At 32.2% G+C, this 19,520-nt stretch overlaps 1 non-coding gene across 1 annotated transcript; it reads left to right on the forward strand.

The window, feature by feature from the left end:
- The first annotated feature begins 19,003 nt into the window (after positions 1–19,003).
- Positions 19,004–19,076, forward strand: Trnar-acg (transfer RNA arginine (anticodon ACG)). Its single transcript has one exon. It is a non-coding gene; the product is annotated as a tRNA-Arg (tRNA).
- Positions 19,077–19,520: the final 444 nt, after the last annotated feature.

Consider the following 19,520-nt stretch of genomic DNA (forward strand, 5'->3'; position numbering starts at 1 on the left):
TAGTAAAGGGAAGAAACTATCAGTGTAGGAAGCTCTCCAGCATCTAAGGATCTCTACATTGAAGAGATGGAATTTTGCTGCTTGTTGAATTAGTCGGGAGAATTTACATCACGGGAGCACTAGTGCTAAGAGTTCATCAGAACTCATTCCATTAAACTATTTGACAAACTATCACGGAACAGTATCCTTTATTTAACCCGACGAGGTAGCATGCTCTCGATCCGACAACCATGTCCACAAGAACCCGTGACGTAACGTATAATGCATTGGGTAAAATTCAGCTAGTGGTTAACGGTTCAATTCTCAGTGAGAACGATACTTAAATTTGAACTAAGTATTATTTAGGTCTTCTACTCGGTCATGGCTGACGATTGAGAGCATGCTATCTCCGTAGATTAAATAAAGAAATTCGTTCGAAATCCAGTGCAGATTCCCGAGTTCGACAAGATACATCTGAAGAAGGTCGGAGATTCCATTGACCGAAATGTGAAAATGACATTCAAAATGAGAACAATAGTTTGAATAATCCAAATAATACGAATTATAAATCCTTATCTCAAAAATTCAGAAACATAAACACCGTACATGTATTTTCCTATTTTTTGGATTTTACTGATCGTGGGTGGATCTGGAACGCACATTTGTATTTCAAATTACTGACTCATTCAATCTTTATCATGGACACCACTTCTTATTTCTTTGATAGTTCTTGTTGTGGCGAAATTACCTGCGTTACCTACGAATAAACTGATCCACAGACAATAAATGCCGGAGGACAATGCATAAACGGAGAACCAACAGAGCTTCTCCATTGGCTAGAGAAACAGCTCGCACAGTTGTATGTCCTTGTAAATACATTTTTCGGTGCTTCTACACTATTAGGACGAAATTTGTGAAATCGTAATACTGAATTTCACATGAAAGCATTGGTACCTACGTATTCCTCGTATTTTTTAAGATGATTATATCCCAAAATTACGAAAATCGATAAAGTAGAAAATTATTTATTAGAGAAAATAAAAAATAAAATTTGAAGAAAACGATCGAAAGACACAGAAGAGTTCAAAAGGGAGGTAAATTTCCGCTTCGATTTAAACAAGATGGCCGCAATTTTTCACCCGCTAACACGATTAATTTTTTTTTAATATTTCAGTAATATACAGGTCATTTCGACAGCATAATTTGGAAGCTACCATTGTAATTTATTGGAATTAACAAAAAAATCATAAGAAACCATTGTTTTTGTATCTTACAACTCCATCTATCGACTATAAAATTTTGTCCTAATAGTGTAGAAGTGCCAAGGTTTTTACTCTATTCCTGTATTTTTTTTTGTAATCCTTTAACCAGGCTTATAACAGTTATTGAAGGATTTGTTCTGTATTATTGGACTTTACTATATTTTTCATCACATTTTTATAAAATCTATTTTTCTGTCTGTTTTCTTTTTTTCTGATTCATCCCTCAGAAGAGTTCGTCCTGTTTACATATTCACAGGAAGAATTATATCCAAAGAACAATATATATATATATATATATATATATATATATATATATATATATATATATATATATATATATATATATATATATATATATATATATACTGATTGGTTCACCGGAAGTGAAGACATGACAAAGATATATTCTCATTTCGAAGGAAATGTATAACTTTTGTTATATTCGTGATGATTACTTATTCTGTCCCGGGAGAAAGATGGGTTTCATGTTGACAAGACAAAAACAGAAGCGAATCAATTCTTAACATACGTCTATTCAATATGTTGTTAAGATACGTCCATTCCATATCCGCATTTAGCGATTAAAATGATATTTCAGACGTAAGCGTGACAAATCAACGATCATTATATTTAAAACTTAAGTGAGGCAAACTAAATAAATTTATATTTCAAAATTGTGTGTGACAGACGAACGAAAATTCTATTTCAAAATTATGTGTAATAGACCACGAATAATACTATTTTATAATTAAGTTAGGCAGACCAACCACAATGACATTTCCAACTTAATGGTTGCAAACCAAAGAAAATTCTATATTAAAATTAAGCGAGACAAACAATGGAAAATTCTATTCCCAATGAAGTGTGACATATTAAAGATAATGCTATTTTAAACTTAAGCATCACAGACCAACGGCAATGCTATTTCAAACCTAATCGCGATAAACCAACGAAAATCCTATTTAAAAATTAAACGTGACTGATAAAAAATAATGGTATTTTCAACTTAATTGTGACAGACCGACAAAAATCTTATTGAAAAAATTAAGCTTAACAGATCAAAGAAAATCCTACTTAAAATTAAGTGTGATAGATCAATGAAAACTGTATTTAAAACAAGCGTAACAAACCAGTCAAAATGTCACGGACTCATCTAAGACTGATATTTTCAACTTAAGCGTGATATCCTTTCTGACTGACGGAATAGTCTTTTATAGTGGACGCATTTTAATTATTATTTAAAACTTAAGTATGATAGAGCAACATAAATGTTAATTTAAACCAGCGTGACAACCCAACTATTGAACTGATGTAACTGTGACAGTTCGATGATCTCAAACTTGGGTGTAACAGCGTGACCGACCGACTAACTCCCCAGAAAGATACCTGGATGTATTTAAATTTGATACATCAATTCAATCTACAAATTAAGTTAAGTGTGACAGACTTAAATCTTAAATATAACCGATTAACGGACCTAGCCTTTCACATGGTCGCGTGGACGTGTGTACACTGTTAAAAGAAAGGAAAAAAGAGAAATGTATGTTTTTTTTTGGGGGGGGGGATAACATGAGAGTTAATTAAAAGTCAATCTAGAAAAGCTTGCGGTTATTTTCTTGCTGGAACCTCAGCTGAATAGATGACGTCATCTTCGAAGGAGGAAAGAACACGTGGCAATAAGATCATCAAGACGAAACGAAAGTGAAATGACAACGGGAAAAATGTCCATACCGACAATTCATGATGACTGTACGATTATATAAAAGTCATTTTGTGTTTGTGTGTGTGTGTGTGTGTGTGTGTGTGCGTGTGTGTGTGTGTGTGTGTGTGTGTGTGTTAAATAGAGTTCCCTCTTCATAGGTTCCGAAACGGCTGAGCCTATTGCAAATTTCACACAAAGGTAATTTATATGTCGGCAGTGTTCTTGATATGTTTTATACGTGATTCATCTGATAAGTATCGAACACCCGAGAAAATCCGATCGTAAAAGTAGCCCTTCTTTTTTTTTTTAGATAAAAGATTAATTTTTATTGGGGGAATATGTTACGTTACACTGGCAAAGAAGATAATGAAATTTCAGCAAATCATTTCTTAAAAACAAACAGATTTATTATAATCTGGAGATATAGTTTAGTGATAGAGCATTCGACTACAGATCGAATGATCACCTATTCAAGCCTAATTGTACCGCACCATTTAAATTTAATTTTTTCTTATAAATGAGTTCAATTTACGATAAAAGAAGAGGTACCATTGAAAATCGTCGCAAGTCATTTCGTCGTTTGGATATTTGAAAACTAAACGTTAATCAAAAGTGACTTTTCCAGAGCATTCATCAGCAAATATCAGTTGACTTGATATTCTAAACAAGCGCAAAGGAATTTGATGAACAACATTATCATTATTACTTTTTATTTTTTATTCTTTTGCGAATTAGTCCATCGGGCAAATCATTCCTTGTGTATATATATATATATATATATATATATATATATATATATATATATATATATATATATATATATATATATAATATTCAGTAGAGGGCTGATTCTATAATAATAATACGCAATCTGCATGAATTTAGTGAAATTGTATGTGCGCGCGCGTGTCTGTGTGTGTGCACCTACATTTCTTTACGTAATTACTCTGTCAATTTTCAGTTTCCTGACTCGAGATTTGACATAAGGGGTATTTAGATTTAAGAAAATCTTTTTAATCGGTTTTCGGCCAGAAATTTGGCTGTCAATGAGGCAAAGTTCAACGATTTGACCTTTGAGAACTCTACCAAACTCCTCCGTCAATTTTAGGACTAACACTTGAAATTTTAGATGTAGATTCCTTCGACATGGATCAAAGTTTTTGATTTGATTTTAGCCCAAAACAATAAATGTGAAGGGGTCAAAATTGGGCTCAAATTAAAAAAAATACTTCTTAGCTAATTCTTGGTCTAAGCATTTGAAATTTTAAATAAAGTATATTTAGACATAGGACAAGCTTTTTAATCGGTTTTTGGCCGAAAATTTTGCTGCTAAAAGGTCAAAGTTCAAAAGATTTGACCTTTGCAGTCTTTAGCAAACTATTCTGCTCATTTTGAGTCTAAAAATTTGAAATTTTACATAAATGTATTCAGACATACAGCAAGCTGTTTAATCAGTGTTTTGCCGGAAATTTGCCTGTCAAAAGGTTAAAGTTGAAAGAGCTGATCTTTGCAGACTCTACCAAACTCCTCCGCCAATTTTGGGTTTAAACATTTGAAATTTTAGATGTAGGTTACCTGGACATGAGTCAACCTTTTTGCTATATATATATATATATATATATATATATATATATATATATATATATATATATATATGAAAATGTATAAAAAGAATACGAAAAGTATAAAAGTTTATAACTTTTCTTTATTTATTTTCTATTGGTGACGTGCAGGAATATAAAATAATATTATTAAAAAAAACTATTTAAATTTGTTAACAAGTATCATTTTTCAGCCGATCCTGCGACCTTCATCAGTGTAGTAAAAGTGATACGCATGCACGGGAGAAGAGGAGAAAGGAAGGGGAAAAAGAAGAAGGTATTGCCAATGAGAGAGTGCCACGTCAGTCTTAAATTTATATACATATAATTACGCACATGCACACATACACACATGCGTACAATACATGTATAACAAAATCAAAAATTAACCATTAAATAAATATAAAGAAACGCGCATTTAACTGTCTAATATATATATATATATATTTCTGGTACCTTCTTGGTGGAAGTATTCTGGAAGGACATCTTACTAAAATTGGCCTGAAAAAAAAATAATAATTAAAAAAAGCGAAATTTTTTAAAAAATTAATTAAATTCTATCTATCAATCTATCTATCTATCTATCTATCTATCTATTAATTATTCGTGCTTTTGTGCTTTATGCAAATTGCTCAAGACAAAGCACAACCCCACTTGATGTAAAGTACTAAAATCCTTCTCTAATTTCAAACACTAATCACCAATACGTTTTGGATGAATTCAAACAGAAAACTACAATTCTTCTCCTTTTTGTCAGAAACATCGCTTATGAAATGTGACAACTGAAGGAATCGTAAAACAGGATAATTGGAAAGTAACTCGCTATTATTAAATGTTCTTGATTTGTTATTGACATTCTTACTTAGAATTTTATTTAGAATTCTAAATAGAATCCCTCATTCGTCACCTGGGAATCTTATCATTTTTTTTTTTTTGATAAAATGGTAATTTGTTTTTTTCATATTTTATTTTTTGATCTCACAGTTCTTTAAATATCAATGTGCTTTGATTGCTGTCAAGTATTTGTGGGGTTAATTTCTTGCTCTCCTTTAAGGTTCCGAGTATGAATCACGATATGACGACAAATCCAGCTTATCTAAAGATAACCCAGGCGCCAGGGGCATTACGCTGTTCAGGCCACAAAATAGAGAGATTCCAAAAATATTTTGGAGGGACCTGACTTGATGGGGAAGACTATGGCATAAACAACAAAAAAGAAATGGATTTTGGTACTTACGCAGAATATGGTTCTCGTCGGTATATTTTATGTAAACTACCCGAAGGTATCGAACAGAAACGAAGGTTGCGAAAACGCAATTTATAAGAAAAGACTGAACAAAAACTTCGTGTTTTTGTTTATACCGAAAACAATGTCCAATGTTTAAAACGCTAACAAATATATAATTATAATGGAACAGTAATCGTAATTTTAATGAAAAAAGGTGCTTTTGCAGTTTTCGGACGGAGCTGAAATAATAACATTATTATTTAGAAAACCATTCTTAACATGTGGATGAGGCTTATAACTATTGTATACTTTCACCTAATAATTCAACATACAAAAGACACGTTTGCCAATTTTTGCTGCTGTGATTTCATCGGTCACACGTTTTGGCACCCTCTGGCAGTTTATGTAATTTTCCCGGAATATGCCGACGATAACACAGACTTTATGCTGCATAAGTACCAGGATTTCATGAAACTCATCTTGAAAATAAAGAGAATAATGAGAATTACTGAAAGGTTCTACCCGTCCCCCACCAAAAATAGTGTCACTATGAATAGAAAGTGATCAAGATTCCATGCGTAGTCTTTGAACAAAAGGAAGTGACGCACAGCATGTAAACACTAAATTCCAAAAGTCTTTTTCACCTTTCTCGATTTCGCCTTCTTTGACCACGCGTGTTTGTTATCAGCACAGTTACACAGCACACAAAATGGCGGACTACTCTTTAGCAAAGGTATACACGAACTCGTTGATAAATAATGTAAATATGTCCGTACGCTTTAAGTCTAATCACGTTGATGCAACGGTTCTCGTTAGATCAGAGAAATTAAGCAACAATGAGCATGGTTAGCTAGGTAGTAGAACCAACTGAATCTTATTTAGTTATGTTGTATGCAAATATGTAAAGAAGCTCTTTGTAAAACTTCACTTGGTTATTGGAATCGTAAATATGCACAAAATACCGATACTTCGCTATCCCCACCCCCCAAAACGGTCTTAAAAATTTCTTTTACGAGCACCAATACTTAATTTTCTATTTTTGAGCGATTATCACGGCTTTAATGATGCTATATTTACTTTTTTTTCATTAGCTGCCATTGGAAAACAATGCTCGACATTGGAAGCCAGATTATTTCATTTGGGCCATGGCCGCCAGTGTCCACTATTTTCTAGGAATGGCAGTGGTCACCAATAACAACCGTAGTTTAATTTGTTATCGAGGCTGGGGGTCTTTTAACGATTCTGTTCTGGATCTGTCATGCATCCACCGGGCAACGCCGGTTAACGAGTCCGGCTAGTGATTAACTATTTTAGTCACGAAGGTTTGGTAAACCTGGTCCTGCATGTTAGTATAAATTGTGGACTTCATTCTTCCCTCACATGTGTACAACAGTTCAGTGCCCGAAGAACCATACAACCCCAAACCATTACGCTTCCTCCTCCAAATTTGACAGTTGGAACCACACAATCAGGATTAAATGCCTTTCCTTCCCTAGGGAGAACATAAAATGCTCTAGGAGTGCCAAAATGTCTGACGGAAAAAATGAGAATTTGCTACAATTTTTGAATAGATGTTTTAGATTCACATAAAAAATTTCAATTGTTCCTTTTAAAAGTTCAGGAAATAGAAGCTGTTAACTTACACGAAAGTTACTTTCGTCAGACCAAACAATCTTGGCCCAATCATCAGGTGTCCAATTTTCATGGGTTTTGGCACATTCCAGTCATGTTCTCTTGTTGGCCTGAGACAAGTATGACTTCTTTCTTACTTTGCATCCTTTTATCCCGCTTCTAAGAACCGTCTTCTCACTGTTTGAGCTGATATTTTTGTTTGCATCTTCCCTAAGTTCAGCAGCAAGCTCTAAAAACTTTTCTTCCTATCTGAAAGGGATGCTATGTTGAAAGGTCTATTTTCCCTGGCGGTTGTAGACTTTTTACGACCTTGTTTTTTATGTTTTTTACTAACAGTTCAGCCCGGTTTTGCACGGGCATTATGTACTGTTCATAATATATATATATATTTATATATATATATATATATATATATATATATATATGCATGTATATATATGTATGTATATAGATGACTTACTTTTATGCACGTAGTAATTATTAATTAATAATTAATAAGTAATATTTAAATTATATATATATATATATTATTTTGACCCCTTTACGTTTATTGTTTTAGGCTCAAATCTAATTAAAAAAGTTTGATTCATGCCCAAGTAACCTATATTTAAAATTTCAAGTGTTCAGACCCAAAATTGGCGGAGGAGTTTGGTAGAGTTTTCAAAGGTCAAATCGTTGAACTTTAACTCCTTGATAGCCAAATTTCTGGTTGAAAACTGATTAAAAAGATTTTCTTAAATCTCAATACTCCTTATGTCAATTCTCGAGTCTGTAAACTGAAAATTGACTGAGTAGTTTAGTAGGGGAATGCACACACACACACACAGACAATTTCACTTTTATAGATATACTAGCACTTCCGCTCAGCTTTGCTCGGGCTCTATGTTCTTTTTCTATGTTCTACTTCTTCTTCTTTCTATTTTTTCTTTTGCTCCTTCTTTTTCTTCTTCTTCTTCTTCTGCTTCATCGTGGTCTTCTTCTTTTCTTCATTATTATCTTATTCTTCGTCGTCGACTTATTTCTTCATCTTCGTCGTCGTTTTCTTTTTTTCTCTTTTTTATCCTTGATTCTTCTTTTTCGCCGTCGTCTTCTTTTTTTTCTTTCTTTCTTTCTTTCTTTCTTTGTTGTTCCTCCTCCTCCTCCTCCTTCCCCTCTTCGTCTTTCTGGTGACTGTTTTTTTGTGTGTGTGTGTCAATCTGCTCTTTTATTTCAATTCCTAATAGTCTTTTTTTTCAGGTTTTCGGAACTGTACTGAGTGATCATACAATTATTGGTACATTTTTATTTATTTATTCATTTATTATTATTATTATTATTATTATTATTATTATTATTATTATTATTATTATTATGTATGCGAGAATTATTTTGTTATTGTTTTTGTAATGTTTTTTAACGTTGTTGTTGTCTCAATTTGTTATCGTAACGATGAACATGAGTTCTGAAATCTAAACGAACAACAATGGCGAGAAAAAGAACTGTCTGCTTTCTCAAAGAAAAAAAAAATAAAACAATCTTTGTTTACTAGGAATTATCTCCCCTCTTTACTCCCACCCTTTTCACACCTTCTTTCGCATTGTTTGTTTTGATCATTCATCTTAATTTTTTATTCTGATTTAGTTTCCATCTCTTCTTCGTCTTTTTCTCTCCTCTTTCCTTCTTTTTTTTCCTGCTTTTTTCTTTTTCTTCTTCTCCTTCTCTTCTTGTTTTCCGTTCCTCGTATTGTTCCTCCCCCATACTCTTCTTTTTTCTTCTTCTCCTTTTATTCTTCTTTTTCTCTTTCCCATATTATCCCTCCCCTTTTCTTTTTGCCTTTTCTTTTCTTTGTTTTCTTCTATGTTGCTATTCTTCTTCTGCTTCTTTTTTGTGCATCTCATTCATCATCTGTATATTCCTCTTCATTCTCTATCTCTCATTTTTCTTTTCTTTATTTCGTTCATATTCCTCCCATTTTTTTCTTCTTCTATTCTTATTTCTCCTACTTCTTTCTTTTCTCATTTCTTTAGGTTTTTCTTTTTCGTTTCTTTTTTCTTTTATTCGTCCACTTCTCTTCCTTCTTTTCTTATCATTTCCATACTTCTGCTTCTTTTTTTCTGTTGCCTTTTCTTTCTTTCTGTCTTCTTTTCTGTCTTCTTTTTCTTCTTCTTTTTCTTCTTCTTCTTCTTTTTCTTCTTCTTCTTCGTCGTCGTCGTTGTACCCTTATTTCGCCTTCATTTTCGTACTCCTCTTCATCCACCTTGTCTTTTTTCCCACCTCCTCTTCCACATTCCTCTCGGGTTAAAATAGCTAAAATTTAAACTTTTGTGCTTATTTAAAAAAAATTATGACTTGGATTTTTATAAAAAAAATAGTTGTAACTAACTGATTTCTATATAATTTGTTTGTCTATACTTCGCGATAACTCTTGGGTGTGGCCCAGGGGCTCTTTTAGGGCTAATAAAAACACTGCATTTTGGGGACTATTTTACCATATTTGTCCAAAATTTCCTGTGTATGTCTATTTAGCAGTTTTGCATAATGCTGAACTCAAATTTAAATATGTTAAGGCCTTGGGGACTTTTAGAGCTAAATGAGGAGGGGCAAATGATGGACTTAGTCATTTCATTTTTTGCATGGTGCAGAACTTAAATTTGCATATTTTAAGGCCTAAAAGTGCACCGTTTGTTCATTTTCATCAAGATTTGACGTCCGCTGGGAACTTTGGAGACTAAATTGGGGGGAGGGCGGATGCTGAACTTAGTCATTTCTTTATGCCTCGTTCACTTTGCACTCACGAGGGACCATTCATGCTTCACTTGTTCTACATTGTCATCACCATTCTTAATGAACTTTAGCCAGCAATAAACGATACCCTAGTCGTAAAAGTCGGGGGTGCACTTTGTGCCTCACATCTCTGTCGCCTCTCTGAAATAGACAAATTTATCTCCTAACTGCGATAACATCAACTGTATCGGCTTTGTAATCGTTCAACATTAGCCAATGATTACTGATAAGTTCAATTTTTTCTGTATGGAGAAATTCGATGACGCGTCTTTGCTTCTGATGTACGTCCATAACAGAGTTTGCTGTTTACAGAGTTTCACACTGTCAATATCTGCAACAGAGAGATGAATCTTTCAGGTCATGAATGCATAAGTTAAGTCATCATAACAATTTGCAATCCCCTCTGAACAATTCGCGCGAAATAATAGCAGGAGGCATTACGTTTTTAGTTTTCTTTTATAACAAGACTACAAAATAAAAATAAAATATAGACTTTGCTGACAAAACGACGAAACAGTAAACCACATAAGAATATAAAGACTGACGTGACTCGACTGAGAAAGCACTTTGTAGGAAATCCTCAAATAACTGCATTCTGTTCTGAGTAAAGTTTGATATATGTTCTGGTGCTACACTACATTGATAAATCCTTTTAGACCGAGGCAATTCTTATTTTTTATCCACAATGCCCCTTTTTGAAAGTTGTATTCTCCCATGTCAACAAACTGTGTTTAACTTATAGATAAGCAAGTACATAGGGGCTCGTGTGAGAACTCCTAGTGAGTACGAGTTGTTTTTATTTTTAGTACTGCTGCATTTTAAATCTTACTCGGAAACGCCCGGCGAACGACAAAAACCGGCCCGGAATATACCGAGTGAGCTTATTCACTGAAAAACCGAGTGGCAAAAAGAGACGCGAGCGAGCAGACGACACCAAACTGGAAGAAAATAAAAAGAAAGGGAAGACTTTTATTGTTCTCAAACAAGTCTTTATTCTTCTGACAAAAAAAAGGAAAGTGAAATGCTTTCCTTTAACCGCCAGAAAATACTATCCCTCAGGAAATAGCCTATCCTCAGGAAACAAAATGTTGCCCATCCCCCACAAAATGTGTTCTCCCCACACAATAAATGTAAAATATATTTAAAAAACAACAAAAAGAAACACGTATTTTCAAAAAGAAATGTTTGCAGAAGATACATTTTAAAAATAATGCCGTCGTCAGCTGCTTGCAAAAAAAAAAAAAAAATCCAAACGTTTTTAGAAAAAATATCAAAAATTGTTTAAAAAATACAAAAAATAAACCTTTTCTTTGAAAACAAAAGTATTCAAAAAAAATATATCTCAAAAATAAAAATATTCTTTGTTCTTTTATTCCTAAAAACAAAACAAATACTTTTTCATGAATTCAAAGAAAAAAAACTTTCCATACTAAAAAATAGAAAAAAATATTTGCTCACTAATTTAAAGAAACGAAACTTTTGTTACAAAATAAAAATAAATATTTGCTCACTAATTTAAAGAAACGAAACTTTTGTTACAAAATAAAAATAAATATTTGATCACAAATTTAAAGAAACGAAACTTTTGTTACAAAATTGTTGTGGTGGCACACATTCATTTGCATATGTGGATAGTAATTACACATAAATAGGAAGACTCAGTTAGTCTGAGTGTGTGTTCACCAGAAGCCACCGAAGGTTGCCGAGAGCAGATATGTTTCTCCAGCAAAGACTCTCTTATTTGACACCATTATGTAAATATCCTGTAAATATACATTTTCCTAATACACTTCTTATTTGATCTACCTTTGTTTGTTGAGTCGTCATTTGTATTGCTTTCTACGTTACTTGTTTCAACCTGCGAACTTCACAAAAATAAAAAAAAATTGCTCACTAATTTAAAGAAACGAAACTTTGGTTACAAAATAAAAAATATTTTCTCACTAATTTAAAAAGACGCAACTTTTATTAGAAAATAAAAAAAATTGTTCACTAATTTAAAGAAACGAAACATTTTTTTAAAAAAATATTTGCTCATTAATTTAAAGAAACGAAACTTTTGTTACAAAATAAAAAAATATTTGCTCATTAATTTAAAGAAACGAAACTATTGTTACAAAATAAAAAATTGCTCACTGATTTAAATAAACGAAACTTTTGTTACAAAAAAAATATTTGCTCACTAATTTAAAAAATGAAACTTTTGTTACAAAATAAAAAAAAATATTTGTTCACTAATTTAAAGAAACGAAACTTTTGTTACAAAATAAAAATATTTGCTCACTAATTTAAAGAAATGAAACTTTTGTTACAAAATAAAAAAATATTTGCTCATCAATTTAAAGAAACGAAACTTTTGTTACAAAAAATATTTGCTCACTAATTTAAAGAAACGAAACTTTGGTTACAAAATAAAAAAAATGCTCACTAATTTAAAGAAACGAAACTTTGGTTACAAAATAAAAAAAATGCTCACTAATTTAAAGAAACGAAACTTTGGTTACAAAATAAAAAAAATGCTCACTAATTTAAAGAAACGAAACTTTGGTTACAAAATAAAAAAAATGCTCACTAATTTAAAGAAACGAAACTTTGGTTACAAAATAAAAAAAATGCTCACTAATTTAAAGAAACGAAACTTTGGTTACAAAATAAAAAAAATGCTCACTAATTTAAAGAAACGAAACTTTGGTTACAAAATAAAAAAAATGCTCACTAATTTAAAGAAACGAAACTTTGGTTACAAAATAAAAAAAATGCTCACTAATTTAAAGAAACGAAACTTTGGTTACAAAATAAAAAAAATGCTCACTAATTTAAAGAAACGAAACTTTGGTTACAAAATAAAAAAAATGCTCACTAATTTAAAGAAACGAAACTTTGGTTACAAAATAAAAAAAATGCTCACTAATTTAAAGAAACGAAACTTTGGTTACAAAATAAAAAAAATGCTCACTAATTTAAAGAAACGAAACTTTGGTTACAAAATAAAAAAAAATCCTCACTAAATTAAAGAGACGAAACTTTTTTAACAAAATAAAAAAAATGCTCACTAATTTAAAGAAACGAAACTTTGGTTACAAAATAAAAAAAAATCCTCACTAAATTAAAGAGACGAAACTTTTTTAACAAAATAAAAAAAATGCTCACTAATTTAAAGAAACGAAACTTTGGTTACAAAATAAAAAAAAATCCTCACTAAATTAAAGAGACGAAACTTTTTTAACAAAATAAAAGAACAGTTGACAATAAAAAATAAAACAGTAAATTTTATAAATTTATCACGGTAGGTTGTTCGTTTTATTTATTTATTTATTTCCATTTTTATGTTTTTATGGTGACTCCCGTTTGCTCGGTATAACCCCGCGGTTTTTGGCTTCCGCCGGGTTTTGCTGAGCGAGACACGCGGAAAAACGGGATTTAAACTGCAGAAGTGCCGATTTTTTCAATAAATAAATATTAATCAATCTTAATATCGTTCTATATAATTCACGTGTTCAGAGTTTTTGAATCCTTTGGACTACTGTTCTCATCTTCAGTGTGATTTTCACAACATATCGTTTGATGTAACGTGTTACCTTCTTCAGGTGTATGTTGTTGAACTCGGGAAGCTTTCTGTCGAACGCGGGGATCTTTCTGTCAAACTCTAGAATCTACACAGAATTTCTAACGGAATATTATTTGCTCTCCTGCCGTCAACCACGATAGGGTAGCAGCCATTAGTAATTTGCAATTGTATTTTTACGTGTTGCCTAAATAAATAAATGATTCAATTCGAAAATCTGTGAAAATTCTCGAATTCGTCAGAAAAGTTGCCGAGTTCAACAAGATGCACCCTCTTCCTTTTCATTCTCTTCCAATTCTCCATTTTCGTCGTCATTTTGATCACATTCTTCATATCATCTGTTTTCCCCTTCTTCCACGTCTTCTTCATTTTCTCGGAGGTTGCATCGACCGAAACATTGTGAAAATAAAACATTGTAAAAATAACACTCAAGATTAGAACAGTAGTCCAAAGAAACCAAATAATACGAATAATCAATTGCCATCTCAACAATTCAGAAATAGTAACAAGTATTTTAAAAAAAAATTTTCTCCCCACTTTTTCACCTTTTGTTCATGTTTATGATAAAGTTGTCTTTCATAGAATCATCCACATTTTTTTTTTCAATATGCTTTCCCGGAAATATTTTTCTAAATCACTTGCTTCGATTTTCTGGGGCAGGAAATTTATTTCCATTCCCGTACCCTTCTGTTTTGTTTTCAATTTTCTTTTATATATATTTTTTTTCTTTTGTTCAGACGCGACCTCGTGTTTCTGTTAAAGGCCATGTCTGTCGGATTGTCGGTAGCCTCCATTTATTTACCTCTACTTCTGTACTCATGAGCTACTGCTTATCAAAGATTGAAGGCCGCTTGAGGTTTAGGGTTAATTGGTTTGAGAGGTTGACGATGAAACAAACATATTGAGCATTAGAGATGATGGTTATAGTCGTCTGCTCTTTTTTACTTTCGGTTGTTTCTCCATGACAGTGATAAGCAATATATCATTCCATCTGATTAATGATTATATTCTCGTCACATAACATAAAAACATTCATGTTTAAGAATGGCTTTCTTGTCTGCCTGATCATGTTTAATTGTCCAGCAAAATAAACAGAAGAAACCGGAAGTCAAAAAATATAAACAATCTTGACTATAACCCAGACGGCGTAGCAGAACGTGATTATCTTAAATGGTGGCTGACTATGAACTTGTTAACATTGGATTTGAAAACAACGACGATGTTTTAGTCAACTGGGAAGCAACCTTGTGGTATTATCTCCTCACGTTGGATTTTTAATGTGTGCAAAATTATGCTACCTAAGTAAGGGTGCTTTTGATTGGGTCATTTTTTTTTATCCACAGTGTAGAAGGGTTTCTCCTTCGCTGACCAAAAACAAAAAAGATTAAGTGTAGTGTCAGAACAGATACCTCACTTTATTAGTGAAAAGGCCAAGGTTGATCGCAATTGTATTCTGAGTGTCACCCAAACTGATTAAATAAATGATTCCGTTTGAAATTCTGTTCAGATTCATGTGGGTACACCACTAGATTTCGAAGTCGGTTTTGACTATTTGATCCGCACCGCCCCAGACGTGACAAAAGTACTCTATCTTATTTTTCTCTTCTGCACATAGAAAATAGCGCCAAGAATGAGATAATTCCGGAGTAATAGAATATATTAAATTTTTAACTTGGATTTTCTTAGGTTTGTCGTGTTTAATATTGAAATAACGTTTGCGTCTGTTTGTCATGCTTTTTTTTTACTAATAGATCACTGTTTATCTAGGCCAAAATGGGCACTCGAAGATGAGTCTCGGGAAGACTTTGAGACAACAGCGTGGAGATCAGTAATGGTGGAACTTATTTACATTAGATTTGAAAACGACCATGTTATAGCCAGCTAGGAAGCAGTCCCATTGCAATGTATTTTATAGGCAGACAGAACTAGAAAAGAAAATTTGGTCTTGGAATTTTTGTTTATTTTAGGCACTAATAGAGAGTAGGAGAAAGGTTTAGCAGTTGATGTAGATAGACGAGTATTTGTGCAAATGCTTTGCAAATGCATAGATTGAAGCTCGGTCGAGCATATACTATGAAAATAATAATAGAACAGAGATAGACTCGCAACATCTGTTCTGTGAAAGGGAAAATGTATGGGGGATAAAAGGATATTGCTCACTCGATTACGAAGACGGTTTTGTACCCTATCAATACAGTAAATGGTACTCTTATAAGCTGCTTATTAAATGTAACAATAGTAGTTCATCTTAGAACGTATTTTGCTCTTGCATTCGTAGAGAATTGTTTTAATTACAATAACATTTTCGTTGTTTTAACTCGTTCATGTTTGGAATAGATGTTCGTCAATCAGTCACGTTTGCTGTTGAAATCACATTTCCATCGGAAAACTCCAACATTGAAAAGACGCATCTTCGGAATCACCGTTCCTGTTTTTTCTCTTCATTCCGAGTTTCATTTCGTTTACTCCATTCCATGTTTTTATAAACCCCTCTCCAATCACCGCCATTTTTTTTTCTAGCGTCATTCGCTTTTGTTCGGTCGACAATAATTAAAGAGCAAACGCACTCACAAAAAAAAAAAAAAAAAAAAATTGTGAAACGGAGTCGATTCTTGAAGGAAAACGATATGCAAGAAGAAAAAACAACTAAAACAACATGGGCAATCAGTACGTTCGCCTTCTGCCACGAGTCAGGATTGTATGGAAGAACAAACAGGTAACAAAAACAACGAAAGTGAAAAACGAATTTCTGCGAGATTTTATTAATTGACGTTTCTTTACTTCTGTATTTCTATATTTTTATCTTTTACAATCGATTCTTACGTTATCCGAGTTGATATATATGTTCAGCCGCAAAAAAGAATTTAGTGTTATGCCTTGTGGTTGACAAGTATATATATATATATATATATATATATATATATATATATATATATATATATATATATATATATAATGTGTGCATATATGTATGTATACACATACATATATATATATATATATACGCATAAAGATAAATATATAAACAGAAATTACAAATACATATGTGTCTGTGTATACACACACATATATATAGATATTTCTTCATGTTTGTATAATATCTATGCTTATGCATATTTACATATCTGTATATATATATATATATATATATATATATATATATATAAATGCACGTATATATATGTATTTATATTCGTTAATATATTTGTGCATGTATATAGACAAATATATTAACGAATATAAATATATATACGTGCATTTATATATATATATATATATATATATATATATATATATATATATATATATATATACGGAGAGAGAGAGATAACCATATAGGTAATTCAAACATCCAACGTTTTATACCATCTTATTCAGTTCTTTCAGCATATTACAATTTAACAGACATGTTTTGTTACGCAGAAACAATCATTATTTATATGTCAATATCGAAGTTTTTCTTCTTATACTTACTAGAAAATCAGAAATTTAACTTAGAGTGAAATGGATGCGACCATATCTTGTCGTAAAAATTCTATAGATTTGGTTTAATTAGTGAGTGTGGTTATTTGTAAAGTGCACGAGACTCAATTTATTTCTAATCGGATTAGGTCTCTTGAACCAGCTACTTAAATAAACTTATATAACAAACATTCCCTAGAATATGTATTAAATTGTGGTTAATCAAGTCATGTTTTTGTTTTATGGTTTTATTTTTAATATATTTATACTTTAAATAAATATATATATACTTCGAAACTATTAGTAAATACACAACAATTTAAGTAAATATACACATAAATTAAATAATATGATAGCGTCGGAAATCTAAGATGGCCGCTCAATGAAATTTAAGCTACGGTTTTTAAAAAAGGCAAGGAATTAGTTTCGTATTAACATCCTAAAAATACTCATTGCATATATAACCCCAATTATTAGTTGAAAGAGATTACAATTATTTTATAATAATTTTTGTATGGAAATACCATGTGGAGACATTATTTAACCCATATGTAAACTAATATCTGAAAAGCAAACTCTTACAACTAATATGACGACATGTATAAAAAGACGATGTTGATTCCTCTATAGAATTTTTGCAGACAAAGCATAGTCATATCATTTCATTCGAAGTATTTTTTTTTTAATTTTTCTGATGAAAAAATTCAATATTTACATTAAAATAATGATTGTTAATACGTAACAAAAGAGGTTTGTAAAGTATATGGACATTTTTATATGCTAAAATAACTGTATGATAAGATTGAATAAAATGTGGAATCTTGGCATGTAGTTGTATTGTTATTCATTTATATATGCTCTGTGGTTAAATTTTACAAGCTTTGAGCTTATGAATTAAAATGATCGTTATGCACAAAGAGTGAAACAATTAGATAGCGTATTTGCACAAAAGCATATCTGTAGAAAGATATATAAATACACGCACACACACGCACACACATATGTATACTTGTGGGGATATATATGCAGATCCCTGTTTTTCTCTCTCATTATTTTTCCACATATATCTATGTCTGTACATATTTTTATGCAGAACGTGTTTCTGCCAAAATATTATTGTTAATACTACTACTACTACTAATAATAATAATAATAATAAGAAGAAGAAGTAGAAGACGAGGGAAAGACAAATAAGAAGGAGGAAAAAGACAAAGAAGAAGAAAAAATAAGAAAGCACTGACCCGAACTCCACTAGATGATTGCGAAAAGGACTAGAACCTTAGAGAGGCTTGTTGCCACCCAAATTGATGTGAAAACAAATGTTCGTCGCCATCGAGAAGTAAATGGCAAACGGTTGTTCTGATAACGCAAATTCATTCGTAAAAATTATCCAATGAGGTAGAGAGTACTCTATTGAAATCTAGTGAGATTTGTTGTCACAAAGACTCCAAGGAACACCACCGGTTATTGTCATTAAGTAATCTTTGATGATTGTCTATGGGAGAACTCCCAGTATTCTATGGTATTAATAAAATTCTAAATGTTTATTTATTTATGTGTATGTGTGTATCTATACCTATAAAACTTTCGAACGGATGCACCGAATTGAAAAATTCTTTCTTTCCCTGAAAGGTGTGAGTCCTTAGATTGTCCTGTATGTGGTTTGTAACAACGCCGAGTCACATAAAAAGCCCGAAATAAGGGGTTTGGGGCCGTTTCGTGCAATTGTCGGAAAAGTTACCTGTCCCTGTCAACGGAATTTAGCACTGTTTGTATACAGTCGCGGTAACATCTCTCGGTATACTAAAAGGATTTGTAGCGCAATGGATAACGCGTCTGACTACGGATCAGAAGACTCCAGGTTCGAATCCTGGCAAGTTCGTAATAATTTTAACTAGCATTTTATCCAACGTTTACTCATTATCCTTACTCTTAGTTTGGGTATTTTTGTTTTTTCAGTGATTTTGGTAGTCACAGGGTAAAGGTTGATGGTAAGACGATGTAGAGTGTACATGATGTTGAGTATTTGGCACGGCGTTGTGTGTGACGACGCAGCGCAACCGCTAGTTATAAATATAACTGTATAATAAGTTGTCGTGAAGATCAATAAGTATGGAATGACTGAAGAAAGAGAGCGGCAAACATACTTCCATCGAAGGATTCGAGGTATACTGGGTCATGGTCGCTGCCAATGAGACATCAGTGGTAAACGACTCTTACGATAACGCAGAATGAGTTGCAGTGTTTATTGATATAGGCAGAGTGTGGTGGGAACTTTGAGAGACATTTTGTCACTTAGAATCCAATGGATACCACGTGTCATTGC

Source organism: Euprymna scolopes, chromosome 40 (genome assembly GCF_053919585.1).
Source record: "Euprymna scolopes isolate OS-2025 chromosome 40, ASM5391958v1, whole genome shotgun sequence".
Lineage (NCBI taxonomy): Eukaryota > Metazoa > Mollusca > Cephalopoda > Sepiida > Sepiolidae > Euprymna > Euprymna scolopes.